The sequence below is a fragment of the Bombina bombina genome, chromosome 2 (genome assembly GCF_027579735.1).
Source record: "Bombina bombina isolate aBomBom1 chromosome 2, aBomBom1.pri, whole genome shotgun sequence".
Classification (NCBI taxonomy): Eukaryota; Metazoa; Chordata; class Amphibia; order Anura; family Bombinatoridae; genus Bombina; species Bombina bombina.
Window position 1 is genome coordinate 212,784,899 of NC_069500.1, and position 14,594 is coordinate 212,799,492.

Genomic DNA, 14,594 nt, shown 5'->3' on the forward strand with positions numbered 1-14,594 from the left:
TTTTCTCAGTTCTTCCACCATGTAACAATGATTTTGGGCAACTCAGCTAAAAAAAATCTACAACTACTAATCCAGATCTTTAAACCAAACGCCTGTTCAGAGGCTACACTTTTACCATTTAAAATCAGTTAATATGGGAGAATTTGGAAACAATGGCCTCTATTTAACAAGGTCTGACAGTGCGGATCAGGTCCGCCAGACCTCGCTGAATATGGAGAGCAATACGCTCTCCATATTCAGCATTGCACCAGCAGCTCACAAGAGCCGCCCCCTGCAGACTCGCGGCCAATCGGCCGCCAGCAGGGAGGTGTCAATCAACCCGACCGTACTCGATCGGGTTGAATTGCGGCGATGTCTGTCCGCCTGCTCAGAGCAGGCGGGCAGGTTATGGTGCAGCGATCTTTGTTACTGCTGCTTCATAACTGCTGTTTCTGGCGAGCCTGCAGGCACGCCAGAAACACAGGGCATCAAGCTCCATTCAGAGCTTGATAGATAGGCCCCATTGAGTTAAGGGCATGTGATTAAAAAATATACACATGTCACATTCCCAATTTAGATTGTGGGAACATTGTGAAAACACTGTGGATTGGTATTTAGATGTTATAGCTCTATGTATACCTAAAAAAATTTGTATGAGTTCTTCTGTAACTGAAGGATAATTGTTTATATTCATGTCATAAAAGTTAACTTTTGTTAAAATCTTTTTTTCCTATGAATAAAAAATATTAACCCCGTCCCGTTTTTGACATCTCAATGTCCCGTTTTTGTCTCAAGGAAATATGGTCAGCCTAATAATGGTGCACAGTTCCAGTACAACATAGGGTAAATTGTTTATTTTTAACAGTTATTCACGCAAACGTAATAGTGTGTGTTTCTCTCAGATTTGATTGCATGAAGAAACAAGTACAAATGTAATTGCTTTATAGAAACAGGTACATCTAATCAATAACAGAAGTTTCTCGCTGATTTAAATCATTCATATAGTGTTCTGGCCATCTATTGGCTACCCACCAGATTCCAAGTTTTTTTTTCTGTTGTTAATTAATAAGACCTGTGCTTAATACAAGGCTGTGTATCTTTGCAAACTCTATGTGAGGAACATGGGAATGGTTTCAACAAAAAGTGTGATTTGTGGTAAAACATGCTCCCATTTAAAAAAAAATATCTGGAAATGAAACTCGGCAAATTCTCTCTCAATCCAAGTGCAACATTATCTTGTTTGTTTCATATGTCTTGTGGGACCTTAGCAAGGGGTATTGGTCAGATGTGAAAGATTTTTAAAACATACTTCTTTGTCTGGAAAAATGTGCCCTAGGGATGGTGGGGCACAATCCCAAACTACCCATGTAATCTAAACTGCTATACTTCAGATGTTAAGAAAATCGTCCCTGTGCCTGTGGTTTGTGTGTGTTTTTTTCTGCAAAGGGGATTTTGCCAAGAAATTTCACAGTTTTAGAATTTCCCAGAATTCTTTTGTAAAAAAAAAAAAAAATGTGTACCAAGTGTTTTTATATTCATTATATCTCAACTATTTAACAGACAATCATTGTAGATCATTTTCCTGTTTGAAAGAAGGTGCCTCAAAGGAGATTATATATAGAAATGGAGGAAAAACACTAAACAAAAAGTTTAGAATATAGGAATATGTGCAATATTGTTAAGGAGTGTATCCCTATTTTGTATTCAGATCCTATACTTAAAGGGATAGTACAAGGAGGATGTGATTTTATCCCCAGGAAAGACAATAGGAAATTATATATCCCCCCTCAGATTGTTCAGGAAAAGCAACAAATAAATGTTGGTTAAAACAGAGGAAAGGATTCTTTCGATGTAGACGTAACATCAGCAAGACATGTGAATATATAACAGAAGGTGATAAATTCAACAAGTACCCAAGTACACATGTGATTTATTTATTGACCTGTAAGGGGTGCTCAAAACAATATGTTGGGAAAACGAAGAGACCCCTAAAGGACAGATTTTTAGCACACGTAAGATCAATTGAGGACATAGAATCAGATACCACCATAGCACGAAAATGTAGGGAAAATCATAATTCAAACTCTGACCTATTGACGATACAAGCCATTGATCATGTCCCTATATAGGGGTGATAAAAAAGCAAAATTGGGTCTTGGGGAAATATTTTGGATATTTACCCTAAATACTACTATACCACATGGGTTAAATTTCAGACAAGATATTGACCTTTGTGTATAGTTGTTACTACTGTATCTATATTGTGTATTTTTACATATATTGAAGGGTAATGACAGAACATTGGATATAGCTATTGATGATGATATATGAAGTTTGATTAGATAAATAATGTTTAGTGATTTAGATATAGCTAACAGTGAATATCAAAAAGATTAATATGTTAAAGTGTGTTATGATAATGCTGTCCAAAAAAGTTACTTTTTAAAGTTAAAACTTTTGTACCCTAAGTAGTAAGTTGGAGTCACATGACCCTGCCAGTCACCAGCCATGTTCATTACCTCTATATTATTTGTAAGGGTTGAACATCTAGATTATTATCATCATCCATTATTTGTAGAGTGCCAATAGATTCCGCAGTGATCATATGACCTTGAGACACTTTTTTGAGCATTATTAACTGGAGTGCCTCACTCCTGGTATCCAGGCTGCTATTACAGTATACAATCACTGTCATTGTCTGTCACAGTGATTGTATGCACAGTACCAGTCAAACTGGCAACAGCATGAGATATGCTGATTGCAGTGTGTTTCATGTTATGGATGCACCCCTGATCTGAGCACTACTAAGCATGTGATTACAGGGACACCCTGTCCCTGCAATCGTTAGCCTAGGTTGACCTAAATACGGCTATTTCTGCACTGCCTCACTTGTGGGGCAAGCATAAATAGTGTGGTCTCTCCACCGTCAGGAAGACCTCCGTTGTAAGAGCCCAAGACATCAGTGCTGTACCGTTAAGGGGTTAACTGTGTTTAACAGGTAAATTGCTTTATTTGCACATAATAGTTAATAACCAATGCTTGCCACTCCTAAGCAGCACTTTATATCTGGGGCCAATTACCAAAAACTTGCTGGCATAGAGAGAAGTAATGCGAAATATCTATCGCCTAGATTACGAGTCTTGCGTTAGCCTTAAAAAGCAGCGTTGAGGGGTCCCAACGCTGCTTTTTAACGCCCGCTGGTATTACGAATCTGGCAGGTACAGGTGTACCGCTCACTTTTTTTACGCGATTTTCGCATACCGCAAATCCCCTTACGTCAATTGCGTATCCTATCTTTTTAATGGGATTTTCCTAACGCCGGTATTACGGTTGCTTGAAAAAGTGAGAGGTAGACCCTCGCCTGTCCAGACTCCTACCGCATTTAAAAGTCAGTAGTTAAGAGTTTTATGGGCTAACGCCGTAACATAAAACTCTTAACTAAAGTGCTACAAAGTACACTAACACCCATAAACTACCTATTAACATCTAAATTGAGGCCCACCCCCACATTGCAAACACTTAAATAAATATTTTAACCCCTAATCTGCAGACCGGACATCGCCGCCACTGTGTAAATATATTAACCCCTAAACCGCTGCACTCCCGCCTCGCAAACACTAGATACATTTTATTAACCCCTAATCTGCCGTCCCTAACCGCCAACACCTAGCTACATTTATTAACCCCTAACCTGCTGCCCCCAACGTCGACGCTACTATATTAAATTTATTAACCCCTAAACCTAAGTCTAACCCCCCCTAACTTAAATATAATTTAAATAAAATGAAATAAAATGACTACAATTAAATAAATTATTCCTATTTAAAACTAAATACTTACTGATAAAATAAACCCTAAGATAGCTACAATATAACTAATAGTTACATTGTAGCTAGCTTAGGATTTATATTTATTTTACAGGCAACTTTGTATTTATTTTAACTAGGTAGAATAGTTATTAAAAATAGTTATTAACTATTTAATTGCTACCTAGTTAAAATAAGTACAAATTTACCTGTAAAATAAATCCTAACCTAAATTACAATTTCACCTAACACTACACTATCATTAAATTAATTTACTAAATTACCTACAAATAACTACAATTACATTAAATAAACTAAAGTACAACCCCCCCCCCCACTAAATTACAGAAAATAAAAAAATAATTACAATTTTTTAAGCTAATTACACCTAATCTAATCCCCCTAATAAAATAAAAAAAGCCCCCCAAAATAAAAAAATTCCCTACCCTATACCAAATTACAAATAGCCCTTAAAAGGGCCTTTTGCGGGGCATTGCCCCAAAGTAATCAGCTCTTTTACCTGTAAAAAAAAATACAATACCCCCCCCAACATTAAAACCCACCACCCACACACCCAACCCTACTCTAAAATGCACCCAATCCCCCTTAATAAAACCTAACATTACCCCCTTGAAGATCACCCTACCGTGAGACGTCTTTACCCAGCCGGGCACAAGTGGACCTCCAGAGGGGCAGAAGTCTTCATCCGATCCGGCCAGAAGAGGACATCCAGACCGGCAGAAGTCTTCATCCAGACGGCATCTTCTATCTTCTTCCATCCGGAGCTGTGCGGGTCCATCTTGAAGACATCCGACGGCGACTGAAGAATGAAGGTTCCTTTAAGTGACGTCATCCAAGATGGCGTCCCTTCAATTTCGATTGGCTGATAGAATCCTATCAGCCAATCGGAATTAAGGTAGGAAAAATCCTATTGGCTGATGCAATCAGTCAATAGAATTGAGCTTGCATTCTATTGGCTGATTGGAACAGCCAATTGGGTTGAACTTCAATTCTATTGGCTGATTGCATCAGCCAATAGGATGTTTCCTACCTTAATTCCGATTGGCTGATAGGATTCTTTCAGCCAATCGGAATTGAAGGGACGCCATCTTGGATGACATCACTTAAAGGAACCTTCATTCTTCAGTCGCCGTCGGATGGAAGAGGATGCTCCGCGTCTGATGTCTTCAAGATGGACCCGCTCCGGATGGAAGAAGATAGAAGATGCCGTCTGGATGTCCTCTTCTGGCCGGATTGGATGAAGACTTCTGCCCCTCTGGAGGTTCACTTGTGCCAGGCTGGGTGAAGACGTCTCAAGGTAGGGTGATCTTCAAGGGGGTAGTGTTAGGTTTTATTAAGGGGGGATTGGGTGGGTTTTAGAGTAGGGTTGGGTGTGTGGGTGGTGGGTTTTAATGTTGGGGGGGTATTGTATTTTTTTTTTTTACAGGTAAAAGAACCAATTACTTTGGGGCAATGCCCTGCAAAAAGCCCTTTTAAGGGCTATTTGTAATTTAGTATAGGGTAGGGATTTTTTTTTTATTCTGGGGGGCTTTTTTATTTTATTAGGGGGATTAGATTAGGTGTAATTAGTTTAAACATTTGTAATTTCTTTTTTATTTTCTGTAATTTAGTGTTTTTTTCGTAATTTAGTTTATTTAATTGTAATTAATTGTAGTTAGTTTATGTAATTAATTTAATTATAGTGTAGTGTTAGGTGTAATTGTAACTTAGGTTAGGGTTTATTTTACAGGTAAATTTGTACTTATTTTAACTAGGTAGTTATTAAATGTTACTATTTAATAACTATTGTACCTAGTTAAAATAAATACAAAGTTGCCTGTAAAATAAAAATAAACCCTAAGATGGCTACAATGTAACTATTAGTTATATTGTAGTTAGCTTAGGGTTTATTTTATCGGTAAGTATTTAGTTTTAAATAGGAATAATTTAGTTAATTATAGTAAATTTATTTTGTTTTATTTAAATTATATTTAAGTTAGGGGGTGTTAGGGTTAGACTTAGGTTTAGGGGTTAATAAATTTATTATAGTGGCGGCGGCAGATTAGGGGTTAATAAATTTAATATAGTTGTGGCGACGTTGGGGGGGCAGATTAGGGTTAATAAATATAATGTAGGGTTCGGCGATGTTGGGGGCAGCAGATTAGGGGCTCATAGGGATAATGTAGGTGGCGGCAGTGTCCGGAGAGGCAAATTAGGGGTTAATAATATAATGTAGGTGGAGACGATGTCGGGGGCGGCAGATTAGGGGTTAATAAGTGTAATATTATGGGTGTTTAGACTCGGGGTTCATGTTAGGGTGTTAGGTGTAGACTTAAAATTCCTTTACCCATAGGAAATAATGGGGCTGCGTTAGGAGCTGAACGCTGATTTTTTGCAGGTGTTAGGTTTTTTTCAGCCAGCTCAGCCCCATTGTTTCCTATGGGGAAATCGTGCATGAGCACGTTTAGCCAGCTTACCGCTACCGTAAGCGGCTCCCAGTTCCTTAAAGCAATATCTTTTTGGTGATTTTCATAAACCAGTGTCTTATAAGTAAGTGGTACCCTTTCTTAACTGTATTGGAAACAGGGGGTACCTTAAATTAAATGATCGTCATAGAGACTTCGGTTCTTGGATGTGAACACCGAAAGCCGTTTTCACTGCCCTGATCCCACTCTGGGGATTTTCAAGAAGCTTCTTATGGTGTTGGGTTCTCAGGTTGCTAATCCCTGCACTTAGTGCGTGATCCACGCAGGCTGAGACAAATACCCGATTCGGATAGCTGTTCACTGTGTTCCAGAGGCGCTGCAGGCAGTTTTGCAGAAAACTTGTCACGAGTTTGGCCAAACTCTCCTTAAAGATAATGTGAATGTTACCGGAACGGGTCACAGGTAAATGCTGGCAGTACTTCAACGTGTTTCACCCTGTTCACATTGAAGAACCGGAGTCTCTATGACGCTCATTTAATTTAAGGTACCCCCTGTTTCCAATACAGTCAAGAAAGGGTGAGTACCACTTACTTATAAGAATGTGGATTATTAAAATCACCAAAAAGATATTGCTTTAAGGAACTGTGAGCCAATTTGTGGATACTAAAGTAACTATCAGTGTACAAGTATCTCCTTGAAAGCATAAATACTACACGCAGACACCTAAGAGATATTTTAAATATTTCAAGTTTCAATATATACATCTCTTTTAGAGAATTTTTATTCTTATTTTTATTCTATATTCTTCCATTAGTTAAGTCGACATTTTTTGTATTTTACAGAAGGTGGTATATGTGATAATACTGGGAGATGTCCCAAAAGACTTATTTTTATAATTTGTGCGTGTAGTAAATTGTATTTTATGCTTAGATCCAAATCCTAGTATTATCTGGATTCATCTGATAGCATGAGTCTTCTTAATTCATGTATCTAATTTTCATATTTCAATCATATTTTAACTTCATAATAGTCTGAGATTATTTAATTTGCTAATTTAATGTCTAACCAACATGCTATTTTGATACAATCATAAATCGCTTTGTAACCAAATGATTCATATATTGTAAATCATAAATTGAGACTTTTTCACAGTGGGGATATTGTCCTTTTCACACAAAAAAAATTTCTTCCAAAACTTTTTTTCACAAAAGAAATTTACACATTTGTTTGTGTTTATATAGATATATTCTATATACAATCACATAGTTATATCCTTTTCAAAATATATATCTTTTACACTCTGCTGAAGCCCTTTTGCTTCAAGCGCCCTCCACACTTTTGATCTGACATTTTATATTAACCCTGGAAACCTGGTGGAAGGTTGCTAAGGAGTGGCACTGAGTTATTTAGCGCAACACTTACACATTTTTTCTTTAACACGAGAAGAAGGATTAGGACAAAGAGAAGGAACAATTTCCTGATTAATATTTCTGTCCGAAACCACCTTAGGAAGAAAACCAAACTTGGTACAGAGAACTGCCTTATCTGCATGAAATATGAGATAAGGAGAATCACACTGCAAAGCTGTGAGCTCCAAGATAATAACAATATCTATGGAATGCATATGCTCATAGCCTGTTGTAAAACTTTAAGAACAAGGTTAAGACTCCAAGGTGGAGCAACTGATTTAAACACAGGCCTGATTCTGACCAGGACCTGACAAAAGAATTGTACATCTGGCATATCCGCCAGATGCCTATGTAGCAGAATAGAATATGTAGAAATCTGACCCTTCAGGGTACTGACCGACAAAAGTTTTCTCCAGACCATTCTGGAGAAAGGACAAAAGTCTAGGAATCCTGACTCTACTCTAAGAGTAACCCTTGGATTCACACCAATAAGGATATTTACGCCATATCTTATGGCAAATCTTTCTAGTAACTAGCATGCGAGCCTGAGTCATGGTCACAATGACCGACTCAGAAAGACCCACGCATAGACAAAAATAAAGGGTCAATCTCTAATCAGTCAGCTTCAAGCAACAAGATTTGGATGAAGGATGGGACCCTAAATCAGAAGGTCCTTCCTCAGAGGCAGCCTCCAAGGCAAAGAGACGACCTTTCCACTAGGTCTGTATACCAGATCCTGCGAGGCCATGCAGGGCTATTGAAATCACTGCCGCTCTCTCCTGTTGAATACGAGCAATGACTCATGGAAGGAGAGCAAACAGGGGAAGCAGGTATGCAAGACTGAATTTCAAGAAAAATGCCAGAACATCTATCAGGGCGGTCTGCGGATCACTTGACCATGAACTGTACCTTGGAAACTTGGCGTTCTGCCGAGAATGCCCTCAGAAGCCAACTCCAGAAAAGGGATTACCTAGAGAAACCTCCGGATGGAGAGCCCAATCCTCGGAGTGAAATATCTGTCTGTTCAGAAGTCCAATTTTTAAATGTCTTACAAACTGGATACCATCATATCATCTCCTTGCATTATATGGAATCACACTCTCATGCATTGTTTGTTTAACTGATCAACATCAGTTCTTGTTTTTTGCTAACATTTATTTGTTCACAATTATACCCTACAGGGAGTGCAGAATTATTAGGCAAGTTGCATTTTTGAGGATTAATTTTATTATTGAACAACAACCATGTTCTCAATGAACCCAAAAAACTCATTAATATCAAAGCTGAATAGTTTTGGAAGTAGTTTTTAGTTATAGCTATTTTAGGGGGATTGGTTTGCAGCACTCGTTCAGAGGACCTTTTGCCTGACTGTGGTCTACCCCTTGTCTAATCCAGAAGATTCAGCGTCTAAGGAGTTACGGTTAAGGGTAGAGCAACCGCGTGAAAAAGACAGGTATTCAAATGAACTGTTACTTATCTGCACTATATATATGCCTGTGAAAAAGACACGGCAAGGTTAAGCTCCCCTCGACTCCTGACGACCTCACGCTATTACTTGCATTTAGACACGAAGGGGTATAGACTGTATTCACCTGGTCCGTGTATCTCTGGGGACACGCACTATACTTTTGGATTACAAATATATGCAATCAATACATGCATTAATGTGATGAACATTTGCCTATTTTTGTATACTGGTGCACCAGTCTCCTTCACGGCCCATCTGATATTTTTATGCAACCTTGACATCCCCTGTATGTATGTGACCTGTATGTTTGGATGTATGAATTCATATAGCGTAGTTTTATTAAACTCATTTGTATTTCAAGAATTAGCCTTTTTCTCCTCTTTTATTTCATACAGTTGTGCTCTTCTTTGCCTAGACTTTTAGTAACCTGTATTTTAGGTTTCTACTCCCTTTTTCACGTTGTTACATATTTTAGGGGGATATCTGTGTGTGCAGGTGACTATTACTGTGCATAATTATTAGGCAACTTAACAAAAAACAAATATATACCCATTTCAATTATTTATTTTTACCAGTGAAACCAATATAACATCTCAACATTCACAAATATACATTTCTGACATTCAAAAACAAAACAAAAACAAATCAGTGACCAATATAGCCACCTTTCTTTGCAAGGACACTCAAAAGCCTGCCATCCATGGATTCTGTCAGTGTTTTGATCTGTTCACCATCAACATTGCGTGCAGCAGCAACCACAGCCTCCCAGACACTGTTCAGAGAGGTGTACTGTTTTCCCTCCTTGTAAATCTCACATTTGATGATGGACCACAGGTTCTCAATGGGGTTCGGATCAGGTGAACAAGGAGGCCATGTCATTAGATTTTCTTCTTTTATACCCTTTCTTGCCAGCCACGCTGTGGAGTACTTGGACGCGTGTGATGGAGCATTGTCCTGCATGAAAATCATGTTTTTCTTGAAGGATGCAGACTTCTTCCTGTACCACTGCTTGAAGAAGGTGTCTTCCAGAAACTGGCAGTAGGACTGGGAGTTGAGCTTGACTCCATCCTCAACCCGAAAAGGCCCCACAAGCTCATCTTTGATGATACCAGCCCAAACCAGTACTCCACCTCCACCTTGCTAGCGTCTGAGTCGGACTGGAGCTCTCTGCCCTTTACCAATCCAGCCACGGGCCCATCCATCTGGCCCATCAAGACTCACTCTCATTTCATCAGTCCATAAAACCTTAGAAAAATCAGTCTTGAGATATTTCTTGGCCCAGTCTTGACGTTTCAGCTTGTGTGTCTTGTTCAGTGGTGGTCGTCTTTCAGCCTTTCTTACCTTGGCCATGTCTCTGAGTATTGCACACCTTGTGCTTTTGGGCACTCCAGTGATGTTGCAGCTCTGAAATATGGCCAAACTGGTGGCAAGTGGCATCTTGGCAGCTGCACACTTGACTTTTCTCAGTTCATGGGCAGTTATTTTGCGCCTTGGTTTTTCCACACGCTTCTTGCGACCCTGTTGACTATTTTGAATGAAACGCTTGATTGTTCGATGATCACGCTTCAGAAGCTTTGCAATTTTAAGAGTGCTGCATCCCTCTGCAAGATATCTCCCTATTTTTGACTTTTCTGAGCCTGTCAAGTCCTTCTTTTGACCCATTTTGCCAAAGGAAAGGAAGTTGCCTAATAATTATGCACACCTGATATAGGGTGTTGTTGTCATTAGACCACACCCCTTCTCATTACAGAGATGCACATCACCTAATATGCTTAATTGGTAGTAGGCTTTCGAGCCTATACAGCTTGGAGTAAGACAACATGCATAAAGAGGATGATGTGGTCAAAATACTCATTTGCCTAATAATTCTGCACTCCCTGTATATATTTGTATCAATATCTGTATCTATTTATTTGTACAATATATCAACTTTTATCCTACTGGACCTTTTAGGTCATTTTACTTGCTTGATCATCTATTGGATTACCCTCTCATTTTTATTGATATAGTTTTTTTAATAAACGTAACTTTTAAAGATATTGGAATATATTAGTATTGTATATACGTATTGTGTGTATATATATATATATATATATATATATATATATATATATATTATACTAGTCCTAAAGCCCATTCACACGGGCCATTTTTTGCAGTACAGTGGTCCCACCCCTTGCGTTCTCTCCCTCCCACTCTCTTTTGCTTTCTCGCTTTCCCCCTCTCTTTTGCGCTCTCTCCCCCTCTTTTGAGCTCTCTCCCCCTCTCTTTTGCACTCTCTCTCTATCTCCCCTCTCTCTTTCTCTCCCTCCCTCCCCCTCTCAACTCTCTATCTCCCCCCTCTCTCTCTCGCTCCCCTCTCTCTTTCTCTCTCCCTCTCGCTTTCTCTCTCCCCCTCTCGCTTTCTCTCTCCCCCTCTCTCTCTCTCTCTTTCCCTCTCCCCCCTCTCTCTCTCCCCCTATCTTCCCCTCTGTCTCTCTCTCTCTCCCTATCTTCCCCTCTGTCTCTCCCTATCTTCCCCCCTCCCCCTCTATCTCCCCCTCCCCCTCTCTCTCTCTCTCTCCCCCCTCTGTCTCTCTCTCTCCACTCTCTATCTTTCTCTCTCTCCCCCCCTCTCACTCTCTCTCCACATCACCACTCTTTTTCTCTCCCCCCCCTCTCTTTCTCCCCTCTTGATCTCTCTCTCCCCCCTCTTGAGCTGTTTGAGCTCTCTCCATGGCCTTGCCCCCTCTCTCTATCTCCCCCCCCCCCTCTCTCTCTTTCCCCCTCTCAAACTCTCTCTCCCCCTCTCTCTATCTCCCCCCTTTGTCTCTCTCTCTCACATCTCTCTCTCTCTCCCCCCCTCTGTCTCTCTCCCTCCCCCTCTCTCTCTCCCCTCCCTCTCTCTCCCCCTTTTCTCTCTCCCCTCTGTATCTCTATCCCCTCTCTCTTTCTCTCCTCTCTCTCTCCCCTCTTTTTCTCCCCTCTCTCTCTCTCTCTCTCCACATCTCCCCTCTCTCTCCCCCCTCTTGAGCTGTTTGAGCTCTCTCCATGGCCTTTCACGGCCCTGCTCCCTCTCTCTATCTCCCCCCCCCCTCTCTCCCCACATCTCCCCCCTCTCTCTATCTCTGACGAAGAAGGCTGCAATGTGTGAATGCCTTTGAAACGCGTAAGGACAGAACCACAAGTGTGAATAGGATAACCAGGACTGTTATTTATTTGTCTTGAACTTTAGCACATGATAGCTGTGAATCAACTATCTGAGAACATTACTCGCTAAACTCTGCTGGCTGGAACAGCTAGACTTTGATTTTATATTGCCTTAAAATACCTCATATATTTTTGAGGGTTTTAAATGTGAGTGCACTGTATTTAATAAAGTAAATTGTTACACTTTACATACGGGGTTGCACTATTATTATCTTTATTTGTCTTTCATGCTCATGGCCATCTGGAGGGGATAATAGTACTCCAACAAAGACAAATATCTTGATTAAAGTCCTGCAAGTCGTTACCCTATTTTCTGGACAGCTGGAGATCAAAGGGAGTTTTCTACTGATACTACGCGGCACTTTACCTTTGAGGTAAAGGAGTGTAAGTAGACACCCCTAGGGAGACCTGCATTTTGGGATCAGGCAGTCTCCAACATTATTACTATTATGATCATTTATTCTTTATTTTATTAATTTTTATATGTATTGTTTTCTTCTGTTAATTGTATGAATTGTTTTTACTTTTGAAGAGATATTTCTTTGTCTCAAGTGTAAATAAGAAGTTTAGTAAGTCCTTTGTTTATTGATTTACCTTTATTGTGTCCATTTACTGAACACTGTTGAATCCTCAATAGGGAATCATCACATTATTGTATTATTTTTATTTAGTAGCATTATTATATCAATTGTATTTACTTTTGCGCCCTAACTTTTCTATCGCATCTCTTTTTCCAATATATATATATATATATATATATATATATATATATATATATATATATATATATATATATATTTTAGAACACTCTTAGTGCAACTATGCTCTAGTGGTTATTTATGCCCTTATGATCCATTCTAACCATAGATGATATTATCGTTCGATAACTGTACCCCCTCATGTTGGTTTAGTTTTTTACCTAATATTCTATATCCTGTAACATATACAATAGCCTTTTGGCGCTCCTATACTGTATCTATCTCCAATTCCTAAAAGTCCACCCCTGGAAATTGGATGGCAGACAGCAAGTCACCTCCTACATGGCTAAGGAACTCCGAGTTCCTCCCCGATAGTTGAAATAAACCATTGAGGTGATATTGTCCGACTGGAACCAAGCTAAAAACGACTGAAGCCAAGTCATCAGATAATTGCAAATCGCTCTCCACTCCATAGAAGTTAAAGAAGAGAGCAGACACTTAACTAGACCCAGACTGCTTACCAGCCCAGCAGGTCGATGTCCATGGTCACATCACCCATGAATGTCTCCAGACGCACGCCACCTGAGACAGATACTCCTGAAAAAACACTACAGGAGAGAATCTCTTGTCAACTGAAACTAAATCTATTCTCTGAGATAGATCCGAGAGTTCTCCATTTTATGGAAGAAAAAAAAAACCCAAAAAAACAAGGAAAGGATGTCCAAGGGAACCATCCAACCAATTCCCTCCATACAGAAAGTCACTGAAAAGTGAAGGAAATTCAACTGCAGCTAGATCCAAACTCACATCCTCCTGGCTGCAAGATGGCTAAGCTACCCACCAGGCCACTAGAGCCTGCCGTTGGTCGGACAGTAGATTACAGATAGAAGAAAAGGAAGAAACCTTGATTATCTGACATCTGTTAGATATCTTCTCCTAGATAGAGAATCTATTAATATCCGAGTCTACCGCACCTGGTCTTCCCAGGCGGACACCCATCCAGGTACTGACCAGGCCTCGCCCTGCATAACGTCCGAGATCAGATGGAATCGGGTGCATTCAGGGTATTGTGGCGGTAGACCCAAATAAATCACCCTTGTATATGAGACAAGGAAACTCCTTTACAGATTCATTTCCCATCCCTGGGAAAGATGGACAAGATCTCTAAAGGAGAATCAGCTCAAAGGAAGGATGACACCTGAGCCCTATATTGTCCAGAAAAACACCCTTGCAATACTCCAAGACCTAAAAGTCTGTCTAGGATGATGGAACTCAGAAACTTGAGGAGATTCCGTATCAAGGGAACAATAAATTCTTTAGGTCATATGTTTGATGAACAGGCCCCACATGAAGGTCAGAATCTGAGTTACTAGAGGTAAATACCTAAATCCTGTTCCCAAACTGGGACTGGAACGATCACTCCCAGAGAGGAAGGTCCTAAACCCAGTTCAAGGAATGCCTCTCATCATACCTGGATTGCAGAAAGAGAAAGCTGCCCCTCGGAGGAAATCTTAAAATTGGACTCAAGTCCAAACAAAGTCTCATCCTTAAAAGGAGACACCAGAAGCGAGGGACAGGAGGAAACAAAAAATATAGAACCTGCAACTGCAGAACTATAA

The 14,594-nt window shown here is 39.8% G+C and overlaps 1 pseudogene; it reads right to left on the minus strand.

Annotated features, from left to right (window-relative positions):
• Positions 1-13,937: 13,937 nt before the first annotated feature.
• Positions 13,938-14,056, minus strand: LOC128650802 (uncharacterized; annotated as a pseudogene).
• Between the last annotated feature and the right edge of the window lie 538 nt (positions 14,057-14,594).